This window comes from Leopardus geoffroyi, chromosome A2, assembly GCF_018350155.1.
Source record: "Leopardus geoffroyi isolate Oge1 chromosome A2, O.geoffroyi_Oge1_pat1.0, whole genome shotgun sequence".
NCBI classification, from domain to species: domain Eukaryota; kingdom Metazoa; phylum Chordata; class Mammalia; order Carnivora; family Felidae; genus Leopardus; species Leopardus geoffroyi.
In genome coordinates this window covers 126,366,470-126,383,219 of record NC_059331.1, presented here as the reverse complement: position 1 = coordinate 126,383,219, position 16,750 = coordinate 126,366,470, and positions in this window count along the sequence as shown.

Here is a 16,750-nt window from a genome sequence, read left to right as displayed (position 1 = left end):
TGGCTGCCTCAGAATCCATTTGGGGACCCTTTGCCCTGCCCACACCTCTTCAGTCAAACCCTCCCACATGGAATTGTCTCTGCTGCCAGGGCCCTGACTGACATTCCTGCAAGCAGTTCTTTTAAGAGCATCGACATACATCAAGAGCTTATCTATATCAGTTTGTGGCAGGCTTTTAAGAAGGGAAAGAACCACTGGAAGGGTAAGTTGGGTCCTGCTGAGTTAACTTGAAATTTTAGTAATTGTGTTTTGTTATTCACAGAGGAAGAAGGGAGAGGGCATTTGCAGTGTGCGCAGTACAAGACTGAGGCAGCAACATGCCCATTTTACAGATGAGGACAGGGAAGCTTTAAAAAGCCGCCTGTCCTGTCCCAGGTTGGCTCCTCGTCTCTGGCAGACAGGTCAAGGTGGCATTCCATCTGTTGCTTATATTATAGTTCGTGAGCAGAAAGAAAACCCAATAGGACTTCTTTGTTGAAAGGCCAGTCGAGCCAGAGGAAGCAGATTTGGTGCTTCAGTGGCGGAACGTATTTTTCTTGAACTCCACTGGACATTTCTGGCCATTGGTAGCATTCTGCTCTGGCAAGCGCTTCTTAAATTCTTCAGGTAAGGATGAATTTTCTCTGAGACCACCAAGAGGCATGGAAGAGGACAGCCTCTCTTTTCTGCACAAACGCTCTGGAAGGGTCTTGGGACACCAGCAGCATTCCAAAATATGGGGCAAAAGATGTCGGTGTCGGGGATCTTGGCCTCAAGCAGCAGTGGAAGCCACAGAAACCAGGGTCTGATTTAGAGCAGATGTGAGAGGCTGCCGGGGCCGTCTGTCCTCAGCTCATTCAGCCCTTCTGTTGTGTCTGCCTCCGTTTGCCGCCTCAGCCCCAGTGGCCTGGGCTAGCGCCGCTCTATTTTTAGTTCACATTTCACCTTTCTGTCTGTGAGGTGCTTTTCCCAGCTTAGGAAAACACACTGCAGCCACCGGCACAGGCCCCCGTGACCTCAGTGGAGGGGAGAGGCTCCCACTTGGAGCCAAGCAGGGCTCCTTCTGGGGGTCTCAGAGGAAGGCTCTCGTGGTCCGTGAATTCTTCAAGGTTGCTTAGTAGCACTGGTCGTCTTGAGACGCCAGGACTCTATCCTGACATTAAAGGAGAACACAGGGCGAGGGGCCCCTGGATTGAATAACTGACAGCCCAGGCTCAGTGGAGGAAGGCGGCTCGAGGTTTTCTGGCCCCTTGTGCAGGATCTGTATGGGACCCTTGAAAGTGCAGCTCTCTCACATCTTCTTCATTCTTGTTTTTTAAAAAATTAATGTTTATTTATTTATTTGTTGAGAGAGAGAGAAATTGAGAGAGAAAGAGCTGGGGCAGAGAGAGGAGAGAGAGAATCCCAAACATTCTCTGCACTGTCAGCACAGAGCCTGATGTGGGGCTCAACCCCACTAACTGTGAGACCACCACCTGGGCTGAAATCGAGAGTAAGACGCTCAACTGACTGAGCCATCCAGGCGTCCCACATCATCTTCATTCTTGATGTTCTCAACCAGGCGAGGGGAGGGAAACATATGCATTAAGTCTCTCTTATTTATTGTTGTTAGTGATAATAATATATGCTAATTAGGAAAAGTTTTGAAAATATAGAAGAAAAATAATTTAACCCTTTGCTACCACCTAGGGACGATCACTGTTAATGCATTAGTATACTTCTAATCCTTTTGAGTTATATATTATTTTTTACATAGTTGTAGTCAGATAGTAAATACAAAATTGCACATAATAGTTGTCAAAAGCCTGTTTCCCACCCCTGATTATAAAGGTGAAGGCATATTGTATATACAGTTTAGAAAATGTATTAAAAGTAAAAAAAGAAGGGGCACCTGGGTGGCTCAGTCGGTTAAGCATCCGACGTCGGCTCAGGTCATGATATCACAGTTCGTGAGTTCAAGCCCTGTGTCAGGCTCTGTGCTGACAGCTCAGAGCCTGGAGCCTGCTTCAGACTCTGTGTCTCCCTCGCTCTCTGCCCTTTCCCTACTCTTGCTCTCTCTCTCTCTCTGCTCCTTCCCTCAAAAATAAACAGGGGCGCCTGGGTGGCGCAGTCGGTTAAGCGTCCGACTTCAGCCAGGTCACGATCTCGCGTTCCGGGAGTTCGAGCCCCGCGTCAGGCTCTGGGCTGATGGCTCAGAGCCTGGAGCCTGTTTCCGATTCTGTGTCTCCCTCTCTCTCTGCCCCTCCCCCGTTCATGCTCTGTCTCTCTCTGTCCCAAAAATAAATAAACCTTGAAAAAAAAATTAAAAAAAAAAAAAATAAAAATAAACATTAAATTTTTTTTAAGTAAAAAAGAAAAAATTTCCAACATCTTACCACCTGTGGGTAATCTCTGTTAATTTATTGGCATGTTCTGACAGCCTGTTTTTTCCTATGCATTTTACAATGTAATCGAGATCATTTTGCCTATTTGATTTTTAAGCATACTCAATACAGGCAATTCATAGGTTCCAGAAGGAAGATGATATCTGCTCTTGATATTTATCTATGAGGAAGACCAATGATTTGGTCAATTAAACAAACAACTTTTAAAGATGCAAAATGACTTCAGTTCTCAGCCAATAAGCATCAGCTCATCTGTCATGCCACACAAAGCTGCTTTTAAGCATTTATTTGAACAGTTCTCCTGACAAAGTGTTCCAAGTGTGTAAAATGCTTCAGTGTTGTTAGCAAGTGCTAGAATGGAACGGCACCCACGGTCATCAGATGCAATAAACATTCCGAACAAAGTGAAGGATTGTGGTGCCAGAAACACAATTCCTGTTAATGGAAAGAAGAGGGACCTTTAGCAGGGCCAGGTTCATGCTCATTTTCAGAATCTACCTATGATGCATCATCCCAATGGCTGCCTGGGTTTGGTAGCCAAACTAAATAGAAGAAAATGAAGTTAGTTCAGTTAATCTCTTTGTTAGTGTATGGTAAGTCTCCAATCGTTGTACTCAGTAAGGATCCATAGATACCATATGGCTGGAATGCCTTTGGTCTGGCTTCTCACGTTGAAGATAGCTGGTGTGGGTTTTACCTTCTTGACTCAGCACTTTTCCCTCCTCAGATCTTTGCAGGGAAATTTTATATTCTGGCCTCCAGTATTGCTGAGCTGCCTGAGGCCAACCTGGTCTTTATTCCTACGCATGTAGCACGCTCATAGGACTTTTTTCTTTACCTTCTTATTTTTTTTTGAAATCGTCTCTATTGTTGAAATTAAAACATTTCCCCCAAAATATATAGGCATGCTCCTATTTTCATTGATATTAGACTAGAATGTGGTGACCCTTTCATTCTGAACAATCAAGCTGCTATTTTCTCCCAAGGAGTCTTTAAAAGCTGCACCTTAATGAAAGCGTTGCCGTAATCTTGTTCTGCCTTCGACGTCGACGACAGTGTTGATTATCCATTTTCTGTCCTCCGTATTTCTCATGTGTTTTTCCCTTTTCACCTTTCTGTCCTGGTCCTCATTGGCTCTGGGGGAGTCTCAGGTTCGCTGTTCACATAGCGATCCTGTTGTCTGTGGTACCAATTTCACTCCCAGCCACCTACAATGAGGATTTTAATTCTGTCATCGCAGTCTGGGTCCCCATTCTCTTCTCCATTATCTTTCTGTTTAGTTCACATCTTATTGTCTCTTTATCTCAGCCTATGTCTTCCTCATTTAGCTTTCTATTTCTTACAGACGGATACTGTACTCAGATCAAGCACTCACTGAAAAACTTCCTCTTGTTCAGGTAGCAGATTCTTTTTAGAGGCACGCTCCTCCTCTTTGTGTTCTATATGACCTTTCCTTTTCCTTGGTCTCAACTACTTTTTCTCAACTAGTGTTTCCCATAATCTACGCTCACATGTACTCACCCTTAGTCACAGGAACATCTAGCCAGACTCTGTGTTTCCCATCATACATGAGACATGCATTTGCCTGGAGGTAATGTGGAGTCTCCTTACCTCATCTACATCCAGTGGGCAGCTGACGTACACTCTTAGCAGTCCAAATCCCAGATTCAAGAGGGCTTGGCCACTGTCAGCCTTAGATTTTGGTAAGACTGTTAGTCCTCACCTTCTCCTGTATCCCCACATGATTCAGGAGAAATTGAGGGAGGCTGTGTAATACGCCCTTATGATGGAAATTATTCGAGGCAGGAGAAGCTATTATGTGCCTAACTAAGTCTTTGGGAGGTGATGCATGTATATAATCTCATTGAGTTCTTCCAAGTTCCAGCTGAGGTCAGTTTGATTATCCCTCTTTTACAGATAAAGAAATATATTTTGCCTTAAGATGAGGTGTCAGGAAGGAGCATCCAGCTTTTTGACCTGTAGTAAAATTACAAATGAAATGTCTCACAACTCAAAAGATAGTTGCCAAAAAAAAAAAAAAAAATCTAAACCGATCATTCATTATAAGGCAGTTTTATAGGAAAATAAGAAGATATTTTCACCAATTAATTGTCTAGAAACACAGAAAAAAGTACAAAATGAACTGTGGGCTAAGTAACACAGCTATTACAGATGGTGAGATAGGAATTCCTTTTAATCTAGATTTAACAGAGCCCTTTAGTCCTTTAAAGAAAATTAAATTAGTGTAATGGAAAAAAAAAATTGGAGTTCAAAGTCAGATCTATTGTGCAGATGCCTGGCCTTTCTAATGCACAGTCACATGACATAGTTTTTAAGGATGATGATGATGATGATGATGATCAGAGTTTAGAGCCAGAGACCTGAGAGATATGTATATAATTTCTAACAGAGATTTTTAGTATATTTTCTCTCATCCACGTGGTTCAGTACTGCGGCTGGGCTGTGATTCAAATACTGGAAGATTCTGAGTCAGGTCCTGTAACCTGGGCTGCAAGGGAAGACTCTAGGATAGCTGAGCCAGCAGGAAAACTCCGCTAATGTGAGATAATGCACTCTGGGGCCTCACCTCCCAGGAGCAGGTTGAAGGCCCGGCTCTCTCAAAGTCACTAGCAGCACCACACTTGTCCCCAAAGACCTGCTGTGCAAGCTGTTTGGCATCTGTGCCCGGATGCCGAGGGGTGGTGGGTGCAGGGTTTTCACGCAACCCTGTGGGCGCTGGCTGCCTGAGCTCCCTGGCGTGAAGTGCTAATGTAGCATGGCAGGGGAGGGAGCTGGGGCATCCTTTTATCAGGGGTTGCACCCTGAAAGCTGCTGGCTGCCCTGGGGAAGAGGTATGAGGTCAAGGTAAGAAGATACTCGTTAGACTTCAGGGGATGGGCAGCAAATTGGATTTGTACAGGCAAAACAACTATTTATAAAACATGTCAAGGCTTTGTGTTTACTTTGTGGATGTTTTCTGGTCTCCAGGAGGGAGAAAATTGCACAGGCCATTCTGCACAGCGAGGAAGATCATCTATTTGGGTCCCATCTCACCTTGTCATCTTCCTCCTTAATGGAGAAAACCCCTCATCAGGCATAGCTAGCTTTGGGTGTCCTGGAAGGATGATTTCCCTTCCTGGAAAGTGCTGGCAACTGATTTTCCCATGTTTGTAGATATCGGGGTCTGACAGTCAATTTTACTATGTCACTATTGGACCTTGGGAAGGAATAGACTTCATTTGACTATACATTATTTAGCATTCATCATACTATGATAAAAGTTGATATTAATTTACTTCATCTGGTAAAAGCATTAACTATTTGTGATGCTGTGTATAAGGATTTAAAATAACAGGGGCCCCTGGGTGGCTCAGTCAGTTAAGCACTTGACTCTTGATTTCGGCTCAGGTCATGATCTCAAGGTTCGAGAGACTGAGCCCTGTGTCAGGCTCTGCACTGACAGTGCGGGGATTCTCTCTCTCCCTCTCTCTCTGCACCTCGCCTGTTTGTGCTCCCTCTTTCTCTTAAAATAAATAAATAAGCTTAAAAACAAAGATTTAAAAAATAATGTCCTATTTGTAACTCAGCACAAGATCCTATTCTAGGATCCTCTGTTACAAGGTGATTGCATTACGTTTGAGATACAAATGCTTCATGGGGCGCCTGGGTGGCACAGTCGGTTCAGCTCAGGTCACGATCTCGCGGTCCGTGAGTTCGAGCCCCGCGTCAGGCTCTGGGCTGATGGCTCAGAGCCTGGAGCCTGTTTCCGATTCTGTGTCTCCCTCTCTCTCTGCCCCTCCCCCGTTCATGCTCTGTCTCTCTCTGTCCCAAAAATAAAATAAACGTTGAAAAAAAAATTAAAACAAACAAACAAACAAAAAAACCAGCTTCAGAATACAGACTGGTGGTTGATTTCAAAGCTCAGTGGGTGATCAAGGGACCAGAATGAAGTGGTCTTGCCCGGCCCCAGGGCTCCTACAGGAGACGAGACCTGCAGGTTGCCAGGTGGGCAGATTGCACACTGATCTACGTGTTCCACCTCCCCTGGCAGCCTTTGTCGTAGTAAACACCCTTCCAGCTGGTTATCTGCCCAGCCTGGTTCAGGCCCATTAGCCAAATCCCAGGGGAAGGGAATGAGAAGGAAATGTGGCTGTTAAAAGAGTGGTGAAGAGACTCGAGTTCTAATTCCTGTGGCTCTGTCTCTGACCTGCTAGGCAGACTGTGAATTTCAGTTTTCTCTGTTGTAAGCAGAGGCATTCAATCAAATCCTTAAAGAAGCCTTGTATGAGCTAGTGTTTGGGCAAGTGGAAAAGCAGCACATGAAAACAGGTCCACTCCCTTATTTCAGTCTCTTAGCTAGAACCCAACACAGACTTCTTCCACAGTCTTCGGGCAGCTTCACCAGCCAGTTGCCTGGGATAGGATGTGGTTGGTAGGGCAGGCTTTGGCATTTGCAAGGTCAGTGCACGCGACTAGTTCTAAAATGCTGAATGGAGATCTAGGTCCTTGTATTCCATTCTCCTTCCCTGTAGGATGGGGACCTAGGCATGTGGAGGGCCCACTGGGCTGCAGTATAGGCTGGGAGGGCCTTGCCCACAGTTGTCATGCATACACCGGATGCAGAGTAAGGAGCTGGGGACACCGTTCCAAACTGGATCATTCATCCAGAGAGGGAAGACAAAGAACAAGAACCAAAGGCAGGATTAAATGGGACCAAAAATGCTGTGGAACTTAGGAGCACTACATGGAGAGATGCCGGGAGCAGTCCCTAGAAGAAGGTGTTTGTGACATTTTCTTTTTCATAGTGATTTTTTTAATGTTTATTTATTTATTTAGTGTGTGTGTGTGTGTGTGTGTGTGTGTGTGTGTGTGTGAGAGAGAGAGAGAGAGAGAGAGAGAGAGAGAGAGAGAGAGAGAGACTGAGAGAGAAAAAGCACCAGTGGGGGAGAGGCAGAGAGAAAGGAAGATAGAATCCCAAGCTGGCTTCATGCTGTTTGTGAGCGGCCTGACACAGGTCTTGATCCCATGAACCAGGAGATCATGACCTGAGCTGAAATCAAGAGTCGGATGCTAAACCGACTGAGCCACCCAGGCGCCCCTCATAGTGCTTTTTAATGCCATTCTTATGTTGTATCGTGTAGGCAATTATGGGGGTTGAAACTATCCAGTGATATAATCCAGAGACATGGATACTTTTGCTGTCTGTGTTTTCAGCATGTGCTTGATACCAGAATCAGAATTCTCCAGTTTTAAAACATGCATGTCCTGACTACTCAGGCTTCACAAGCCAGGGAGTACAGAGGTGGTTGCATTAAGCTGGCCCTTTGAAGCTATAAGTTCCAACCAGCTTATCTGCAAATGTTCCAATCTTTGGCAGACTTTCCCTCCCTGACGTCCCATTATTTCTTGGAAATCTCAAGGGGTGCTGCATGTATTCTGAGACTCTGTTCTGGTCATAGGTGTCCTTCTGGGATGAACTTTAGCCAGTTGCCCAAGCTGGCGCCCGGGGGCAGGTTGCCGGAGACCCTCTGCACCCCTGGTGCTGGGGAGCTGAGCCTCTCTGAGATTCATTGCCAAGGGAGCATGATCCCGCTGGAGGTTGCTGCATCTGTGTGGCCCACACTCTAGTCTGTCTTTGGGCTGATGCACTTGGAATCCAAGTTGCTCTCCTGGAAGTGAGGGCACCACCCACTCAAACCCTTCCTTACTGTTAAAACCAGCTAAGGTCAGAACAAGGCTGCTTGAGCCCCAAGCGAGACTGCTCTTTTATTACTTATTTATTTTTTATTTGAGTATAGTTGACACACAGCGTTGTAAACTCAACAAGTTTGCACATTATGCTACCTTCACTGCAAGTGTAGTAACATCTGTCCCAATACGTCACTATGACAACATCATTGACTATATTCCTATGCGGTGCCTTTTATTCCTGTGACTTATTCATTCCATAACTGGAAGCCTGTATCTCCCACTCTCCTTCCCCTATTTCGCCCATCTCCCCCTTCCCTCTGGCAACCATCAGTTTGTTCCCTGCTTTTATAGGTCTGATTCTGCTTTTGGTTTGCTTACTCATTTGTTCTTGTGTTTTATTCTGGTTTTGTTTTTAGATTCTACTTATGAGTGAAATCATATGGTATTTGTCTTTCTTAGTCTGACTTATTTCTCTTCACATAATACTTTCTAGGTCCATCCATGTTGGTGAGACTGCTCTTTTAGTTCCTACACACGGCTCTTTGTCCCCAGAACACATACCTGCCAAATAAGTGACCTGGACAGCAGGGGGTTTGGTATCCTTCTGTACTCAGAATCTCTCTCCTCATGTGGGGGCCTCACAGCTTGCGCTGGGCCACAGGATCTGATTCCTTTGTCCCTTGTGGTGAAATTTCTGCTCCAGCGACTTTGTTATCCCTGCCACGGTCTGCCTTCCATGGGGGCAACCCTAGCCTTTCAGACATGTCCATAGACATTTACACCATAATTCTGACAAGGTTCACATTTGCTATTTTATTTTCCACTTTTATGTTCTTCAAGGAGGTGTTCAGCACTTGTGTGAGTCAGAGATGTAACTAACCCATGGGATAGATCACCTGCCACATCAGTGGGAACATCATGATCCCATGAGGCCAGGCCATGGGGACACTGATGGAAATAACATGAGGTCACCAGCATTGAAGGAGGATATTGGGTGATTGGGTTTGAGGAGAATCATAAAGTAGTGCTCAGAAGTCTTCCGCGCCCATGTCCAAACTGTGGCCCTCTCGCTTACCACCTGTGCGGCCTTGGGCTAGTCACGTAACCCTTTCTGTGCCTCAGATTCTTCCTTTACAAAAGAGGGAAGACAATAGCATCTACTCTCTGGGCTTAGTGTCATGATCATGACTTACGTGTATCAATATACGGGTCTGGCATATGATACACATTTTTGCTCTTAGTTCTGAGTTTTGAAGTCATCAAACACTACCTAACTCACTAAATATGAAGTTGCCCAGGCCAGGTAAAGCAAACATCTCAATTAGTAACCCACAGAGGACTCCAGGACTTTCTGGCTGTTCAGTGACATCGCAGACGAGCAGCACTGACCCCCAGCATTCCTCTTGTGTGAATTAGAACCAGGCTTCCTACCAGGCCTGAAACCTCACTCTTGGACCATTTTTTTTTTCACCACCTGAATGACTTGGACTCACAAAAACTGCTCCCACAAGGAAATGAAGACGCCAAGTCCTGGTGGGAAAAGAACAAATTGTCCAATGGGCATTTGGAGCATTTGACCTTCTGACTTCTAATTATTTTTCCTGTTATTTATACAGCTGAGTCAGAGGTTCCAGGAGAGTGAGGCAATTCTAGGGGGACTTGGGGGAGGGGGAAGAGTTAGGGAGTGAGAGGAAGAGAGAAAGAATCGGACAGAATGTTTTCGCTGGGAGTAATCAATTGATTCAGCCATTTTGGCACCGAAATGTCAATTTACTGGACATCGTGTATGGACTTTCCAGTACCTTTATAAAAGAATGTCTTGTCCATAGCATTTTGGCTTTTTTTATTCCTGGGTTTAGCCCAAATTTAAAGGTTTAAAGATATAGGAAAGTAGGGAGATCACAAGGGGTTGAGTCCGTGACATCAAGCTCTGGGTTCAAATCCTCTCCCACCTATTTTTTTTTTTTTTTTTTTTAATGTCATCATCAGATACACTAGTGGAGGCTACGTTTGTTCATACGGACTGGGAGTCAACTTAAAGGTTGCAGACTGGTCCTTTCTGCCTGAAAATGTGCAGCGGCCCTCCTTTCGTTAAGAGGAACTTCACTCTCTTTATTTCTTCCCTGACTAAGGTCTCCTGTGCTGTTGCTCTGAGGACTTTTTAATTATAAAAATGCTTTGCGTGGCAGTTTCAGATCTCATTCCATATTTTAGTACAACGTGAGTGGACATTTTGCATCTACTGTTTTAAAGTAACAGAGTTTGTGTTTCAAGTGGTTATTCATGCCACCGATGACGTTCAAGTGCTCTTCGCGTGCCCTTTCAGGAGAACTGATATTTATTAAGCATCTACTATGTTTCTGCCCCGCTGCTTGGAAATTTGTGGGAGTCATGCTGTTGAAAAGCACACTGTATGGTATATTTTGTTCCTTTCGTTTTCCTCTCAAGGAAACAGAGGCTCAGAGAGATCAGGTAACTTGCTCAAGGCCACGCAGCAAGTGGAAGAGGCAGGATTCCAACGTAGACTCACTGCATCCCTGTTCACAACTGATTCTGCTCATTCCTTGATGCCCAGCTGTCCTCTCACTGCCCTTTCCAACAAAATTCCTGCCACTCACTAATTGTGAGCGCTGTCTCTCCTTTCATGCCACTACCCTGGTCCAGGGCTTTACTACCTAGAGCCGGGGTCTGGCAATAGGCCCCTCCCTCATCTCCCAGCTTCATCCTTTGCCTTCCCGCCAGTATATTCCTCACCCAGCAGCCAGAGTGAGCCTCTTTTAAACGTTTTTATTATGAAAAATATCACATGTACAAGACATGAATACTAGGGGTGCCTGAGTGGCTCAGTTGGTTAAGTGTCTGACTTTGGCTCGGGTCATGATCTCAAGGTTTGTGAGTTCGGGCCCCACATCTGCTGTCAGTACAGAGCTCACTTAGGATCCTTTGTTTCCCACCCCCGCCCGCCCCTCCCCTGCTCTTGCTCTCTCTTTCTCAAAAATAAATAAGCATTTTTTTAAAAAAAAGAACAAATGAATTTTACAGTAAGCATCTGTACACCACCCCTAGATTCAGCCATGAACATGTTACTACACTTATTTTATCACAGATCTATCCACCTACCTGTCCCTCTATCCATCCCTTAGACCATCTTATTTTGTGATGCACTTCATAGTAAGGTGAGTAGTCGGAGACATCAGTACTCTTCCCTCTAAATATGTTACATGTGTACAGAATAGATTTTTTTTTTTTAAATGAGAGGCAGGTCATCTCATTCTCCTGCTCATAATCCCCAGGGCTTTCAGAACCCTTGGAATAAAAGCTCAACCCTTGCCATAGAGTATAAGGTCCTGCAGCATCCAGTTCCTCATTCCTTCTGGCTCACTTGGCTCCAGCCATAGCAACTACCTTTCTGCTCCGCAATCGTGGCAAGAACTCCCCTGCCTCAGAGACTTTGCCCTTGCTGCCCTGCCCTGTCTTCTCCTTGGAGATGCTTCTCCTGATCACCTCATCTGAAAGAATCCCCCTGCACTTGTCTTCATCCATATGACCTTGCTTTATTTTTCTTTACATCATTTGTCACTACCCACCATGATTTCACCCATTGTTTTTTCTGCTATGTCTCCCTGATGAGAATGCGAGCTTGGTGAGGGTTTAAATTCTGTCTCGTTCACTGTTGTATGGCTAGGGCCTAGAACATTTCTGGGGTACAGTGGGTGCATAACAAATACTTGGGGACTAATAAATGGATGGATGATGGAAGGAAGAATAGAAGGAAAGAAGAAAAGGAAAGAAGGAGAAGGCGGAGAGGGATAGGAGAAGGGAAAGGAAGGGAAGAGGAAAAAGGAAGGAGGGAAAAAAGGTGGCAGAACAGAAGGAAGGGTTGATTTTCCTGCTGGAGATTTTGTGTCTTTTCAGGCATTGCGTGGTGTCACATCACTGAAGGGAAAAGGATCTTCATCTACGTGGCTCCTTGCTGAAGGCTGTCCCCAGAATCCAGATCTTAACAGAATGTGCAGAGCAGTGGTGGGAAGGTTGGGAGCAAGGCAGGTTGGCATTGGCCCAGGGGCCCATTTCCTGCTGCCCTGTGCCATATGCCTCTTACAGCAAAGCCTCATCTTTTGACTTGACTTCTGAGGGATTTGGGTGGGGGGAATCTGGGGAAGTTCACAGGACAGGAGACAATTCCAGTTCAGAGTCTTGAATTTCTTCTCCTTTGCTTCACAGGGTGGGAAAATATTGCCTCTGAAAAACTCTGGACTTCACAGATAACATTTCAATGCTGTTTAATCCAGGGACTGGCTCCCCAGGTCCTTCTCTTCTGTGGGCTTTTATATTTTCTATCATTGTAATAAGCCCAGATCTCCTTGGCCCTTTGCTCTTGCTGTACACAGGTCCTCTGCACCTGCTCAAAGTCTTGTCCAGTTCGTTCTCAGAATTTGAGGGCAGTGTCTAGACAACCAAGCATGTTCTTGGAGTGACCAATTGCTACCGCTCTTGTGTTTTTATGGTGGAGGGGTGGGAAGGCAGGGAGAGATTTTAATGTTGAAGTAAAAGTCTCCAATGGGTCATTGATGGAAAAATGAGCATCGCTGGACATGTGGGCATGTATTGTTTTGTGTTGCCTTTAGCTTAATTTCCATAGGTGAGAATGCCATGACCATGTCAGAGCAGAGGCCTCCAAGGATCTTCATCTGGCTTTGACCTTGGGAGTGCCAGAGGGAGTTCGTCTTCTCTCCTGTCCTGTTCCATGTGCCCTCATGATGCCCACTGCTCACAAAGCCAGAGAGAGTGGGACCATGTCTCTGTGGCTGCTGCAGGAACTCCTATAATTATGGACAGTAGTGTTTGTGCACAGGCCCTCTTTCCTTAGACTCAAAAAGCTGCCCCCCTCAAGGTGCCATATTTGAGCTGTGTGCCCTGGAGTCTTCCCTGGGTTCTGGACTGGTGTGGGAAGATTGCCCTGGTCCCCTACATGGAGCCACACTTTGTTACTGACTAAAGCTGGTCGTGGCCCCTTATCTCACCCGGTTCCTACCTGAAGGGCCTGCATTCACAGGGCTCACACACAGTTCTGTGGGCCCTCACTGTCGCCTGCCCCAAGCCCTGCCATCGTGGGATGCCCCAACTTCAACTGGGGCCACTCTTACCCTTGTGTAGATGAATTCACCTCAGGAGAGGCCCTGGGTTGGCCTGTAGCCTCGAAGCTGCTAGTGTGTTTGAACTTCGTCGTTCTGGTGGTGGGGCTCCTGATTCCTCACATTCTTTGCATGATTGCTGGGCCAGTTTTGTCTGTTCTGGGAGAAACTCCTCAAGGCCTGGCCTCCACGTGACTCTTCCAGACCCCCTGATGCTTTTGTCCTCGCATAATGCCTTGTTTTCAATCTTTCTGGCTAGAGTGGTTTCTGCTTCCTGCTTGGAGCCCTCATGGATACGGTATGTCTGTTCCATTTCATTCCTCCAATATCTCGGAGGTAGGCATTTATATCTTGCATCCAGATGTGTGCCAAATAGGATACAGACATGGGCCATATGTGACGGAATATGGCTTTGAATTCAGTTTCCAGAGGCTTGGTTTTTAACACTACATTGCTTTGCGTCACCTGAACAGAAAAGAGTGGGGAGGAAAAAAAATGCCAGGGTAGAAAGAGAAAGAAGGCCTTAAATGTCATCCCTTCCTGCTCTTTCTAGCATCAGTCTTTCTTCCTCACCAAACTCCAACACGACCAGATGTTATGAAAGGATGTGTATATCCTGGCTGTCAAATCCATTCCCCTCCTGGTACTCTAGGAGGGTAAACAGAGATTCTAACAACCCACAAAGTTCTAGAAAACTGAAATACATGAGGAAATTCTGCTCCACCTCTATGACTTCATTCATGAGTATCCTTTGCTTATCCTGCAGGCTAAGGATAATTGGCTCATCCTCTGGTTCTCTAGGTAACTCATTCATGTATTTTCAGCAAAATTTGCCTTATGGTATGGTTACTTGTATGCATCGCATACCTCCTGTACGAGACTAAAACCACATCTTACCTTTGTATTCCCCGTTCACTTACCAATGCACAGAGCCAGGCCCTTTTATCAGCCCTGAGAATCCAAAGATGAAAAGGATGCAGCCTTCGGAGTCAAGGAGCTACTGGTCTGGTGGGGACAGGCAGATATTGTACAATACAACCTAAGTATAAAAATAGAAAGATGTGGAAGGCACCGAGGAAATCTCGTGGCTCAGAAATGGCTCTCTAGAGGAGGTGATTGTGAGCTGAGGTTTTGAAGTCTAGATAGGAGTTTTCCAGACAAGGTAGGGGAAGGCATTTCAGGTATGAAGGGAAAGCATGGGCCTGATGGAATTTGAGGTGGCCAGAGCTCAGGATGCATAGGAGAAGCATGGAGAATGGAGGCAAGAGTTAAGTTAGGAAGAGATAGGTCAGGAAGGGCTCAGGAGATGCTTGGCACAGAATAGGTGCTACATAAATGCTTTCTGCATGAGAACATACATTATTGCTATTGTTTTGCAAGACAAATGGATGTTTTGTTCTGTGGACTGCCTGAGCTCTGCTTTAGTGCAGAGCTCTCTTTCCAGGCCTGTTTGAACCATCCATCATGGTGAGAGCATGTCCGTGAATGCCGGGGGAGGGTGTCATGGGGGAGAGCCAGAGGGACGGCGGGCCTCACACGAAGCCTCCAGCAGACAGCCAAGTTGCTTTTTAATTAGGGCTCCTTCGATCACTCTTGCCCAGTATTCAGTCTGTGGGTCTTGATTTGGCTGTTATGGAGCTGTTTTCTTTCCTAACTTTTGTCAAAGCCCATGTTTTTATTAAAGCCTCTAAAATCATTTTCGCCCTCCAACTATGGTCTCTTCCCGTTGTCCTTTATCATCCTAGTGCAGAGGCTAAGCTGTGCTCCCCACTCTGGGCTCAGAAATATGAGCTATGGGTGGTCCCCCACTGCCCCCTGGGTGGGCGGCAGGGCCCCCTGGTCTTGGTACTCACCACCACCTCACCGTCAGGGCCTCCACAAGGGCAGGAAGCCCACGTGGGGAGCCAAGATGGCTTTTCTATCTTGTCATGACACAGTTTTAGTTTCTTCTGTGAGATACAGAACTTCTACTGCGCTTACTCCCAACATCTCTGCCGGTCCAGAGGGAGAAGGAACAATGAGTTTGCATCTTACCACCAGTGCACACTCTGTGCGTGACCCTGAGCAAGTTATGTAGCCTATTCAGTTATTCAACCAAGTCTCAGTACTCCTGAGTACTGAGATGTCTGTAACGGGGCTTACCGCGCAGAGTTGCTGGGTGGATTAGATGTAGAACGCTGCGTAATGGGGAGCATACGATATAGTGCAAAGCACCGCCTCACGCTTGCTGCATGGTCTTGTGCAAGGCACTTGACCTCTTGTGTCTCAGTTTCCTTATCTATAACATGGAAATACTAATCATTCATCTGCTTCATCATGTTGTAGTGAAGATTAAATAAAGTAAAATATGTAAAGTGCTCGGAGGAGTGCCTGGCACATTGTAAGTACCTCACAAGACTCAGCATAAAATTCCTCTACTGTTAAAGCAGCCCTGCACTTAGTTCTGTCACTCCATACCTTCTGCAGAGGAGGAAACTAGGTGTAAAAAGTTAAGTAACTGGTTAAAGATTCTTGACTCTCCATCGGTGTTGTCCAATAGAACTTTCTGAGATGGTGGAAACGTTCTATGACCTGTGCCGTCCAATATACGTGGCTATTGAAAACTTGAGAGTGTCGTAGGCAGTCTGTCCTCAGAATGCCCCCACCAAAGATGTCCACATCCTAGTCCCCAGATGCTGTGATTATGTTTCATTGCAGGACAAAAGGGATTTGTAGACATGATTAAATTAAGGATTTTGAGATGGGGAGCTTATCCTGGATTATCTGGGCAAACCCAATGTAGTCCCAGGAGTCCTTGTAAGAAGAAGACAAGAGGGGTCAGAGCCAGAGAGAGAGAGAGAGAGAGAGAGAGAGAGAGATCTGAAGGTGTTACACTGCTAGCTTTGAGGATGGAGGAAGGGACCATGAGTCAAAGAATGTAGGCATCCCCTAAAAACTGGAAAAGGAAAGGAAATGTATTCTCCCTTGGAGCCTTCAGAAGGGATGCAGCCCTGCTAATACCTTGAGTTTAGTCCAATGTGACCCATTTTGAGCTTCTGTTCCCAGAACTGTAAGATAATAAACTTATGTGGTTTTAAGCTACTAAATTTGTAGTAATTTGTTACAATAGGAAGCCAATATACTGATGAACTGAATTTTTAATTTTGTTTAACTTCACTTAGTTTAAGTTAACATGTAAAGAGCCACATTTGGCTAGTGGCTACCATGTTGGATAGTGCAGTTGTAGATAGTAAATGGTAAACAGTATATATTCATAAAATGTTGCTAATGGGAGAGGTTTGATAAAAAGCACTTCAGTGTGGAAGACTCAGTTTTTGCTCCTATCTATTCATTCATCCGTCTGGTGATGTAGACATCAGAATGGTAATGAGTGGTGGGATTGCTAATACTTTGTTCAGGATTCATTCTTGGTAGGGATTTGTCCATTTCATCTAGTTTATCCAACTTGTTGGCATACAGTTGTTCATATTTTGCTTCTAGTCTTTTTTATTTCTGTAACATCAGTAGTATGTCCCGTATTTCATTCTGATTTTAGTAATTTGAGTCTTCTCTCTTTTTTCT